Source organism: Grammomys surdaster, unplaced genomic scaffold (genome assembly GCF_004785775.1).
Source record: "Grammomys surdaster isolate TR1022 unplaced genomic scaffold, NIH_TR_1.0 103845, whole genome shotgun sequence".
Lineage (NCBI taxonomy): Eukaryota > Metazoa > Chordata > Mammalia > Rodentia > Muridae > Grammomys > Grammomys surdaster.
Window position 1 is genome coordinate 12,834 of NW_021609427.1, and position 12,870 is coordinate 25,703.

Below are 12,870 nucleotides of genomic sequence, written 5' to 3' on the forward strand. Positions count from 1 at the left end.
CTTAACCATTGGGAATTCTCTCCAGTACCAAAAATGATATTTAAATGTATATCATCTCCAACATGCAAATAAAATCAATGTATTGCAAGTAATATTCCTGAAAGAGTTTTAAAAGTTGTTAACATCAGTCTAGAAATTATTTGGAAATCCAAAAACAGCATAATGAAGAAAGTATGTAATCTACAAAAGTGGTATTATACCTTTTGATTTTATTTTTCTCTGTATATAAAATTAGAATAATTAAGATTATCATGTACTCATGACTCCTAGAGGCATTGCAGGTGTTGCTTCTCTGTCACATTTGGGTTAATAGGTGGCAGAGAATAGAGAGGCTATGTCTCTGGTCAGAGGTTTGACCTAAGAATATCTGAATAATTAGTAACCTAACATTCCCTTAAAACAGCAAACTTCAGAACACAACCAGATTGGAGCCAGGCAGGCCAAGACAATCTCCAAGGATGAGGATCCAGAAAATAGAAGAACCCCACTTGGGTTCGAGGTTGATCCCTGTGCAGGAGTGAATGACAAGCCTGGCATAGGGCAACTCTGGCATCTGAGCAAGTATTAAGCTGAAGACGACTACGAGACTTGCACCATGGTGCTGGGACAGAGCTAAACTGAGATAAAAACCAGTCTAGCCCTGGCCAGGCCTACAGAACAGTCCATGCCCGAGATTATCCTGCCTGGAGCTAGAATGCATGAGAAGGGCATAGCACTATTGATACCACTCCTGAGACAACCCCAGACACTCAAAGACCATAGGCACTGTTGAGAGAAGCAAGAGAATGGTAGAGAAATGAGGGAAAGTTGAAGCAGAAGGATGTGGATACAAAGAAAAGAGGCAGAACTAGAGAATGAAGGATTATGAGGAACATCCTGATGTGAGTAGCTTGTGATGCCACCTGGGACCATGGAGGATTCCTAGACTTGCCAGCCATCAGGAGACATTTCTGGCTCTCTGTCCCTGAAGCAACAGGGTCTGTTCCCAGCATAGACCTTTCAGTCATCCCTGGTCTGTGCTACTGCCCTGAGGGTTGTGCAAAAGTGTCCCCACTTCTCACCTGGGCATTCTTGAAGAGCTGGCTGTAGGGACATGAGAGAGTAGGAAGGCTCACACTGGCCCTAGCCAACTGCAGTACTTAGGAAAGCCTGGGCCCACATATTGCAGGAGTTGTGGTTAAGATTTCCCAGGTATACAAGAAAGCACAGAAGAGCTTGTCTTAGCACTTGTCTCCTGTACAGCACATGAATGAGAGAGAAATACCAACCTCACCTCTTACCACCTGTGGCAGGCAGGAGATATGGTGCTGGGCTTATGAAAGCAGGAGAGCTTGTCCTTTCCCTCTTCAGGTGCAACGTGAAGGACAGCAGGCCTCTACATGTTGCCTGTGCAGCACAGTAGAGCTGTCCCTGTTGGCAGAAGACAGAAAAGCTGGACCTGAGGCCCTGATAGTGGGAATGTGGGTACTACCACTTTTCTGCTATGTAGTTCTATGGTCTAGGAAGAGAAGCCCAGTCTACCCTGTGCCACCTACAAGAGATAGAAAATCTTGTACTGAAGCCATCAGTGGGGGAGATGTGGCTCTGTCCCTTACCTGCTGCACCATTCCAGAGAGCAGTCCTTTAACCTCATCTGGACAGCATACTTGAGCTGACATTGGATATGAGGTTTGCAAGTGAGCTAGCCCTGAGCCTGTGAGTGTGGGAGAGCAGTTCCTGACAATTGTGTGTTGTTCAGTGGGAGCATTTAGAAAGACAATCCATCCCCTTTTTTGTACTTGCCACTGGCAGTGGACAGGATAGTTGGCCTCAGTGGAGTCATGAGATCAGAAGAGCTGCCTCTGACACTCACCTGCCACATCGCATGAAAAAAAAAGGCTGTGTATCTCACCTAGAACTTGCTCTGTATGTATTGGATGCAGGTGAGCCATCACCAAAGGCAGGGCAGTGGTACACTCAAAGAATAGAGACCTTCCTACCTTCCTTCATCACATATTGTTGTATTGTAGTGTGCATGAATCCTGTTGGGCTGATTTGTATGGCCTGCCTCTGTCTCACCACTTGGCTAGAGACTCTCCTGGAGACAGAAGCAAGGTAATTTGATTGTGTTAACTCTATGCTGGCACTGCATGGACAACAGGATGTGCTAAGCTGCAAAACTCCACTCTCTGTGAGAGAGCACAGTCTGAGGAAGAAAAATATAATATTAAATACATATCTGGGATAGGCAGCAACAATTTGTCTGTAAAAGGAAACTGGTGGTTAATTAAGAATTGAATAATGGTGATCAGCATAGTTGATTTGATGTTTGTATGTAGATTCCCAACCCAAGAGTTCTGGCTCCCTGTGTGACTTCAGACTATACTCCCCCACCCTGAGTGGAGTCCTGTTGCTCCATGTCTGCTTGGCACAAGTGTGGGGTGAACATAGCTGAATTCCCACACCTCTGTCTCCATGAGAGACCCTAGACACATGGAGAGAGAGAGGTGGGACCCACAATTCAACCCAATAACAGACCCGTGCACATACTATAACACTTGCAAGACCTCACCATTTATGGGAAGAAGGAGAGCTAGTCCTGGGGTCATGAGAGTGGTAGAACAGGTCAGGTCCATCACCAGCTGGATCCTCAGGAAGAGTTGGCCTTGCACCTTACCTAGACAGCAAGATAGAGCTGGCACTGGTTGTGGATGTTCCTAGTGAGCCTACAAAAAGGGCATGAGGAAGGGGTAGCAGAACTGACTAGATAAGATAACCTTTGCCTAGAACCAGGGTTTTGAATTGCTCCACTACAACATCTACCCCATCAATGACTCACTAGAATGCATAATGGAGCAAGTCCTACAAATCAAAAACTAGAAGATCTTTATGATACAGGACAACAATAGCTTATCTAATATAAGTCCCAATGATGTTCCAGTACTGATAGAGAAGCAGAAGCCTGAGTCCTCTTGTATCATGCCAACAAGTTTTTTCGATGCACGTTTGAAAGCAAAGAAATACACAAATGTATGTACTGTGGGATACACTGTGATTCACTATAGTTTCCTTGAGAAGATTGTTTTCTATGCTCAGAGATGGGATAGTATGCAAGGGTGGAGGGTTGCAGGTATGGAGAGAGAGAGAGAGAGAGAGAGAGAGAGAGAGAGAGAGAGAGAGAGATTATGTAGTTGGAGTGCATGATGTGAAATCCAAAAAAACATTTTTAATTAAAATTTAGACAATAAAAGATAAAAGGGAAGAGAGAGGGGGAGAGAGATAATGAGAGAGAGAGAGAACTGTAAGTACACAGATAGGTGGATAGATACATAGAATATCATAAAGAAACAGGAAATAGAGCTTGAGAAATGGCTCAGTGGTTAGGAGCACTGACTGTACTTCCTAAAGTCCTGAGTTCAATTCCCAGCAACCACCTTGTGTCTCACAACCATCTGTAATGGGATCTGATGTTCTCTTCTGGTGTGTGTAAAGAGAGCTTCAGTGTGCTCATAGACTTTAAATAAATAATAAATTTTTTTAAAAGGAACAAAATAGATCTTATTCACATACAATTTCTAAAAATACAAGGAAATAGAATACAGATATCCATTGTTGTGTTGGTGTTTTGTTTGTATTGAAAACTATGCTCCTGGATATCAATTCTTTAATAATACAATTTCTGGAAGCTTCTTTTAAAAAACCATTTATTCACTGTGATTTTATATAGGGAAATCTGGATTTTAATTTATGCAATGGGATTAAAAGTAATGAGTGGGATTTGATGTAGTTTGATTACTGCAAACAGAACTGTGAACATAAAAGCCAGAAGAATCCTATGTGAAGTGCTGCAGACAGCTGGGAGCATCAGTAAGCACTGCTGGAATTTCAAGAGACATTACTGTATGGTACTAAGGCAGCCGTCCCGCTCTCTGACACATGTGCTATAGCATTTCTGAGAAAACCAAAAATTCAGAATCCTTTCTACTGTCAATTTCTCTAGGTAATATTTCTCTGCCCCTTAAATATTGACATTAACAAACTATTTTTCATTTATACAATTTGTGCTTGGGAAGTCTGTAGAAGCTTCTATTTTTATGAGTCCCAGTTTAGGTTATAATACCTCAAAGTGAAAGACTATGCTGTCTGTTAAGACAGACACAATATTGGAGCTCTGTATTGATGGAGATGAAGAATAAAAAAAAAAAGATAGGATGCAGAAAGTACTATTTAGATTCTTCTTCCAAAACAAATGACTCTCCATGATCTTTGCTAAAAATGCTGTGACATCTGAGAATCAATTTCAGTGGGTAACACATAAGAAGGAGCAGCCGGAGCAGCCCAGCCTCTCACTTCTGCTTCCATGGAGGTTTATGCTATGAGTTGTATCACTGTGAGAGGAAAATTAACATAGTGTAGATAGTAATAGTTTCCAATACCTTCAGACTCCAGGTTGCTGATTGTGAGAGAATAATCTGCCCCAGACTTACTGCCACTGAACCTTGATGGAACCCCTTCTACCAAGTTGGTTGCACTATAAATAAGGCCTTTAGGAGATTTCCATGGTTTCTTCTGCAACCAGATTAAATAATTGTTAATGTCCTGACTTGCTTGGCAAATAGTAACTCTGTCTCCCAGAAATGCATACAGGGAGGATGGAGACTTGGTCATCTGAATGTCACATCTGGTACCTAAAAGTAGAGATATAATGCATATCCATATAGGTAAACATGATAAAATAGCAAATCACCTAAATGCCAGGCATCACTATATAACAGTGAAATTTCCATTTTAGTTCATTTTATCGGGTAACCAGAGCAAAAAGAACCCAAGAAACTGAGCAGGAGCCCTCATGTCCATGCTGAATCCTGACTGCAAAGACTATGGCATAGAATGTGACTGGTATATAAAGAAGTCCCCAAGGCTGTGAAATGAGGGCATGCAAAACATTTGGAACCAGTTAGAGCTGAGTACACGTGTAAGCCTTACTCACCTCAGCACATAGCCCAAGCTCAGTGCCCTTAGATGCCCGAGGTCAGACCACAAAAACCTCTCCAAAGAATGCAATTCTTTTCACTGATTTATAACTATAGAAACATCTCTAATGTATGTAAGCTCTATTTAAAATAATATACATAGAAGAATATCCTGATGAATGGAACTATACAACAGAGAAGAAATTATTAAATGTGTAACTCAATCAAATAATTCTGATTGGTTAAGAAAAACAGGATGTGTTTCCCTTGTGAAATAGGCATTGCTAAAAATTTAAAAGATAATTTGTCAATGATGCCCTGTCCTCTGTGTCATCCATGACCTGATCCTCCTGCTGTTACTATTTCTCAGTATCTCCCCGTCTGCCTGTCTGTCTGCCTGTTTCCCTGTCTGTCTGTCTGCCTGTCTGCCTGTCTGCCTCTCTGCCTCTCTGCCTCTCTGCCTCTCTGCCTCTCTGCCTGTCTGTCTGTACATATGTATGTACATCTGTGCCCAGGATAGTCAGAATAGAAGAACTCATCAGATTCCCTAGAAAAGTATTTATAAATGGTTGTAAACCACCAGCTGCATGCTAAGAACTGAACGAAGGTCCTCTACAAGATCAGCCAGTCCTCCTTTCTGTGGAGCCATCTCTCTGTTCCTTTTTAATCACTTCATCTATGATTTCACCTGTTCTGTTCCTTTTTTAAAAAAAAAATTAACTGCCCTTGGTTACTCATGGTATCACACATCAGAAAGCTCTAAATACATAACTTTCCTTAGAAATCCCCTTAATCTCCTCTTTTCCTAGTTTCTCCATCTATGAAATTGTGAATAATTAAGACTCTTGTCCATTACTGCCTTATAGAAGCATTGCAGGTGTTGTTGCTTTGTCACATGACTGTCAGTAGGTGGCAGAAAAGAGAGACACTACATCTGTTCAGTATTTTGATCTGTGAATGTCTGACTGGTAAGTAGCCTATCATTTTCTGAAATAAAGAGAGCCTGAGAAGACAAGACTAGTACTAGGCAGTCTGAGACTGTCTCCCAGGATGGAGAACTGGAAAATCAAAGAATCTCACATAAGTTCATGGGCCCTGGACAGGAATGATAGACATGCATTGCAAGGTTCCACTCAGGCAAGAAGGGCAATAAAAGGGCAAAATGCACACCAGTCTGGCATCATGGGGTCCAGACAGCTAGCTAGCACTAACTGACCACTACTCAAGGACCAACCAGGCCCAAAGGACAGATCATGCCCACAATGATCCCTGCCTGGGGACATAATGCACAAGCAGGGCATAGCACACTTGAGACCTCTTTTGAGATGACTTCCCAAAACTCAGGAGGCTACAAGATCTTCTAAGACGAGCAAGTGAGTGGTGGATAAGTGGGAGAAAAGAAGAAATAGAAGAATGTGGTCACAAAGAAGAGAGGCAGAACTGGAGACTAGAGGGTTATGAGGAACAGCTTGCTGTGAGTAGCTGTTGATGACAACTAAGACCATGGTAAAGTAGTGGCCTATGCTGCCACCAGGGGGCCATGACTGAGTCCACAGTATCAGCAGGTGTCTGTCACCACCAAAGTCCAGCAAACATCCATATTTGGGATCTGGGGACATGTTGATGTCTGAGGGTTGGGCCAAACTGGCTCAGCTCATCATCTGGGCATGGTAGGAGAGATAGCTCTGAAGGCATGAAATTAAGAGAGTTGATGCTTGTCCTAGCCACCTGCAGTTGTCACAGGAGCCTGGACCCACACATTGTAGGAGCCGTGGGTGTGCTGGCCTAGAAGATACATGCAGCATGAGAGAACTTCTGCTAGCACTTGTCACCATGCATGGGACATCCTCTTCACCTCTATCTACCTATGGCAGTCAAGAGACTGGACTTTGAGTCATAAGAGCAGGAGAGCTAGCCCTGACCCTCTTCAGCTGCATCATTCAGGACAGAGGGTCTGTCATGCAGGGTCGCGGGTGGTTTTGTAGGGCATGGGCAGATGTGTGGGTGCTGGGCGGTGGCTCAGTGAGAGTGGGCAGGGCACAGAGCACCTGTTGGAGACTGTCCAGGAAACAGCAGCAGCAGCAGCACAAGGCTCTGGCAGGACCGACCCAGAGCGCAGCTGTGAGCCTAAGTGAACTAAGGTCAACTCCATTGATCCTTGAGTGCCTACCTTAGACCAGAACTCTGTCTCATCCTAAACATGCCTGAAACCTCCCTACCACAGTCAGTTGCAGATTTCCATTCATTTTCATGGCCATCTAGCCATTTCTTCTGTTATTCCCCACACCTTATCCTGAAAACCACATGTTCCTCTCCCTTGCCTCTCCAACGCAGATCCCTCCCTTGGTCTGGATCTTGAGGTAGAGCTGCTTCACTTTTGCTGAAAAAACACAAAATTGGTTTTCAAAGTGGTTGAACAAGTTTTCACTCCCACCAGCAATGAAAGAGTGTTGCCCTTTCTCCACAAAATGTGCTAACTCCAGAGTTCTATTTTTAATCATAGTGGTTCTGATGGGTGTAAGATGGAATCTCAACAGGACTTGCTTTTTGACAAAAATGTCAAACTGAAACAATAAAAAAAGAAAGTACTGTCATCAAATGGTGATGGTTTACCTGGATGTTAGCATATAGAAAAATGTAAATTTATACATATCTGTTACCATGTATAAAACTCAAATCCAAGGGGATCAAAGACCTCAAAATAAAACTGGATACACTAAATCTACCAGAACAGAAAGTGGGGAATAATGGGTACAGAAGATAACTTCCTGAAGAGAACACAAATGGCTCAAGCTATAAGATCATCAATTGATGAATGGGACCCTTTGAAACTGAAAGGCTTCTGTAAGGCAAATATATTTTAATTAGGAAAAACCAACAGCTAACAGAATGGGAAAAGATCTTCACCAACCCTGCATCTGACAGTGGGATAATAAATATCCAAGATATATAAAGAACGTGAGAAGTCAGACACCAACAAACAAAATAAACCAGTTTTTAAAATGTGATACAGAGCTAGACAGAATTCTCAACAGAGTAATCACTAATGCCTGAGAAGTAGTTTTTGAGAAGTTCAAAGTCCTTAGTCATATGAGAACTGTAAATGAAAATATCTCTGAGATTCCACCTTACACCCATCAGAGTGACTAAGATAAAATACTCAAGTGAGATTGGAACCACTCTGGAAATCAATCTGGAGGTACCTCAGAAAATTGGAAATAGATCTACTTAAAGATATAGTTAAACCACTCTTGGAAATATAACCAAAAGATGCCCCACAATCTCACAGTGACAAGTGTTCCATTATATTTATAGCAGCCTTATTTGTGATAACCAGAAACTTGAAACAAACCAGATGTCCCACAATGAAAGAATAGATACAGAAAATTTGGTTCATTAACAAAATGGAATACAACTCAGCTATTAAGAATGAGTGTTTCATGAGTTTTGCAGGCAAATGGGTAAAACTAGAAAATATCATCCTGAGTGAGGTAATTCATAATCAAATGGACATGCATGGTATATACTCACTAATAAGGTGACTATTAGTCATAGAAGTACAGTATACCCAGGAAACAATCCACAGAATTCAAGAAGGTTACCAAGCCATTGAGCCCAAGTGAAGATGCCTCAATCCTACTTGAGATGGAGAAGAATGCAATCATAGAGGTTGAGCAGAGGGAAGGAGAAGGCTGGGTGGAAGAGGGTACGGGGAGAGGAAAAGGAGAACTTGAACCGGTATTGGGAGAAATATGATTGAAGATCTGAGGGCCAGCAGAAAGAATGGAAACAGATAACCTTGGGAGGTAGGAAGTAGTACTAGAGATCTGGGAGGTGAGAGAATCTCAAGTCTCAAAGGGAGGTGCCTTTGATTAAATTTCCTACAGTGGGGAGAGGAAACTTGTGGAGTTCATCTCCAGTAGAAAGACAGCATCAAGTGGAGAGACAAGGTTGCCATCCAACAGTCGAAAACTCTGATCCAGAATTGTTCCTGTCTAAAAGAATTTCACAGACAAAAATGGAGAAGAGACTGAGGGAAAGGGGGTTCAGTGACCAACCCAAAATGGGATCCAACACAAGGAAAGGCTCAATACCTGACACTGTTACTGATGCTATGGTGTTCTTACACTCAGGAGCCTAGCATGGCTGCACACTGAGAGGCCCAACAAGCAGCTAAAAAAGTCAGATGCAGATACACCCAAACAAAGGACAGAAATTGAGAACTTCTAGGATTGAATTAGGAAAAGGCTGGAAGAAGCTGAGGAAGAGGGTGACCCCATAGTAAGATCAGCAGTCTCAACTAACCTGGAGTACTGATATCTCTCAGATAATAAGGCAGCATACGTGAGCTGATCTCATGTCCCTCACACATACAGCAAAGTCAATCCTAGTCTGGCCTCTATGAGATAAGATGCACCTAACCCTTGAGAGATTTGGGGCTCCAGAAGGTGGGGAGGTCTCTTGAGATGGAGGTAACAGTGTGGGGACATTCCCTTCAAGGTGGAGGATAAGAAATGGAATGAGAAACAGAGGGTAGACTAGGAGGGAAATAAAGACTGGACTGTGAAAAAGGATGAAACTATACTAGTAATAAAAACAAATATAAGAAAGTAAGTAATAGGGATAGATTATTGAATCTACTCTTAAAACAAGAAACATTATTGCCATAATCCTACATTGGTAGAACTCTTTATATTTTGGTACAGAATTGGAGTTATATTGGGTTATGTTGGTAGAGAATTTTGAATTTGATAAAAATTGAAGGTTTTCATTGGTAAAAATCTTTGTATATTGATACAAATTTTAAGACTAATTTTGTACATATATATATATATTTCTTAATACTATATATTTCTTAATACTATATATATTTCTTAATTATATATATATATATATCCTACATATTGTGCCTATCCAACTCATTTAATAATAAAAGTTTTAGTACACTCCTCTTAACAGCTGCTAGTGGTAGTTAGTTTCAATGTGTATTCAGTTACAGTTAGTGTAATTCTTAATTTGTAATCAATATCATCAAATCTTGCAAGTTTCCAAGTGGCCTAAGTTTTGACCTCTGGTGTCCCATGTACATGGATATAGATCTTCTCAGTCTGACATGCAATCTGTTTTCCTATGAAAGGCAGTTTTGAGACAGTATCTCAAAATCTATGGCCTTAGCAGGTTTCTGTGCTGTTTCTCAATCTGTAAGGGATCTATATTCAACTGTGTCTTTTGGGTGGGCATGGGATTCCTTGTGGAATGATGCTTTGGTGAAAGAAAGCAGAATATAGACTAGGTGCTGTCTATAAAGAAGTAGAAGAGTGAGAACTATGCAGCAGGTACCTACAGCACTAGCAACAAAGACTTTTGAGGTTTATACAGGGACTGACATAGGCCTCACTTGTATACTACTACAGCTACAGAACCTATATTTCCATGCCGCTTTTTCTCATATAGACAATCAGGTAGTAGGCACAGAGTACATCATATTCTTCTTAGAAGGCCATTAGGGGTTATTTACTTAAATGTGCCTATAAACTTCAAGTCTGTTTACATCTTAGAAATGCTCCAAAACAGCTATGTATGTCACCAAAGGCAGCTGGCAGCTGAAATTCACACTTCTGCTTCCCTGATTGGTTTTGTAATATTATCTGTATTACCATAAGTGGGAAATTGTAACTCTGTTGACAATAGTAAGTTCCAACATCTTCTGATTTCAGGATGTTTATGGTGAGAGGAAATCCTGTCTCTGACCTAACAGCACTGAAACTTGAGGGGACTCCAGAGATGGGATAAGTATCATTCTTGATGGAGTTAAGTTCAGTTTCTGTTGATACCATTGTAGATGACACTGCCTTAATTGGAATAGCAGTTGATGGTGACTCCCCTGGCATTACAGACAGGACATCTGAAGACTTGTTCAGTACAACATCACATCTGAAGGCTAAAACTAGACATAATACATGACTGTGTACAAGAAAAGCATCTCTAATCCACTTGGAGTGATAGAAAGTATATTGTTATTTTCTCAATTTTACATTTAAACAGTAACAAGTCAATATAATTCAGACTTCCAAGATAAATAAGAGTATTAGATATTTAAGTAACACCTCTTCATTTCTAGTAGTCCAACTTTAAGTCCATATGGGTTTAAATTCAACACCTTGTGGTGGTGATAGCATTTGCCTACATTCTCTTTGTATATGTTAATCATCTGAAAGGACAAAGACAGATAATATTATAATGCTCTAAGTATCAAGACGACTAGTTAAAAGAGGTGCTTGTGAAAATGATGGAAATTTCAAAGAGTTTTAAATATTGATACAGCATAACAAGTGCCTTGGTCTCTGTTCTGAACATAGTATGTCCCCATTGTTTGTCTTGTAATATGATAAAGTCTGTGGATGTGTTTCCATATATAGGGTTGAACAGTAAGCATAATCTAATACAGTCATTTGCATTGCTACATTCATGTGGAAATAACAAAATTTCATATGTTTGTTCTCAACTCACAGGTATATTGACTACCTTACTAAATAATTTCTGAAATGTTTTTAATTGGTTGAACATGAAACATCAACCCTTATAACACTACAGTAATATAATTATTTAGACACATTAATTGGATATATGAAATCAGAAACTCCAGTAGTTTGCATCTATGATATTGAATTCTCCAGAGGACAAAATGAAAGTGTTATAACCATTTGTCTGTCTCTCCACTTGAGAAGAATTTTAGAGAACTAAACATCAAAATACTTATCACCTTTAAGATAAAAACCGAGGTTTGCATTTGCATGTCTTGCCACTGAGAATGAAGCAGATGATGGGTAAGAATTTCTGAAGTGTTCAAACAATACATGCTGTCCTTCTTCCATGTTATCAATTGATCTGTCATGAAGAGCAATGCTATTAGTCAGCCTGAATCTGAAGAGGACATATCATTGTGATAGTGATTCAAAAGCATTAACCTTGGCCCTTGTGCCATAATATGTGCTAAAACATATTTTTTAAATTTGGAAAATATCAGAACTCTGAAAAATCTTTAATACAGACTCACATCACAGGACATCAATATTATAGAAAAAAATGTATGTCATAATCTGGAATCACAATTAAAGAGTTCTTCACAACTCTAATATGGTTCCCAGATCATGAGGTCTAGCTAGACAAATGTCTGACACCTACCAATATGTATCTAATTTGCCAAACTGGAAATGCAGACTTGCTAAGATTTACAGTTCACTGTGTCACAAAATTTTTAAACAGTAGTTATAGCATTGACCATAGCCAGTGAAGTTTTTCTAAGGTCTGTCGACTGAAGTGAAGAGAATTCACACATTTACCAGGTTTATATTTTGGTGTAGAAGTCAAACATAAATCAATCTCTCAATTATTCATCTTAAGTTTAATGCCAAAAATTATGTCAAGAGTTAAAATACATAAATAATCCAGGTGTCCTTCCACAGAGGAATACAAAAAATAATATATTATTTAAATATAAGATAAAATATTTTTCAGCATTAATTGCACAGTGAATTGTGACATTTTAAATGAAAGAAGACATTACATTAATTGAAAGAGAATTGTCACACACACATATAAACACACACACACATATATATATACATACACACACACACACACACACACACACACATATATATATCCAAGTGTTGTTTATGCAGTTGTTTCTAGGAAAGAATATTTTATAACAAAATTCCTTGTTTGTCACTTATAATTTTTCTATCTCCCCATCTTTTGTAATATTCTCTGAATAATAGATAAAGAAGTTGTAGTGTAGATTTGTCCACTGAGAAGAATGCTCTCTGTCATTATCTCTGTCTCTGTCTCTCTCTCTCTTTCTCTCTGTCATATATATATATATATATATATATATATATATATATATATATATATA

The 12,870-nt window shown here is 39.9% G+C and overlaps 2 non-coding genes across 2 annotated transcripts; both read left to right on the forward strand.

Moving 5' to 3' along the window:
* The first annotated feature begins 259 nt into the window (after positions 1–259).
* LOC114635430 lies at positions 260–391 on the forward strand. The gene has a single exon (XR_003713469.1). It is a non-coding gene; the product is annotated as a small nucleolar RNA SNORA17 (small nucleolar RNA).
* A 5,415-nt stretch (positions 392–5,806) lies between these two features.
* On the forward strand, positions 5,807–5,937 carry LOC114635431. The gene has a single exon (XR_003713470.1). It is a non-coding gene; the product is annotated as a small nucleolar RNA SNORA17 (small nucleolar RNA).
* Positions 5,938–12,870: the final 6,933 nt, after the last annotated feature.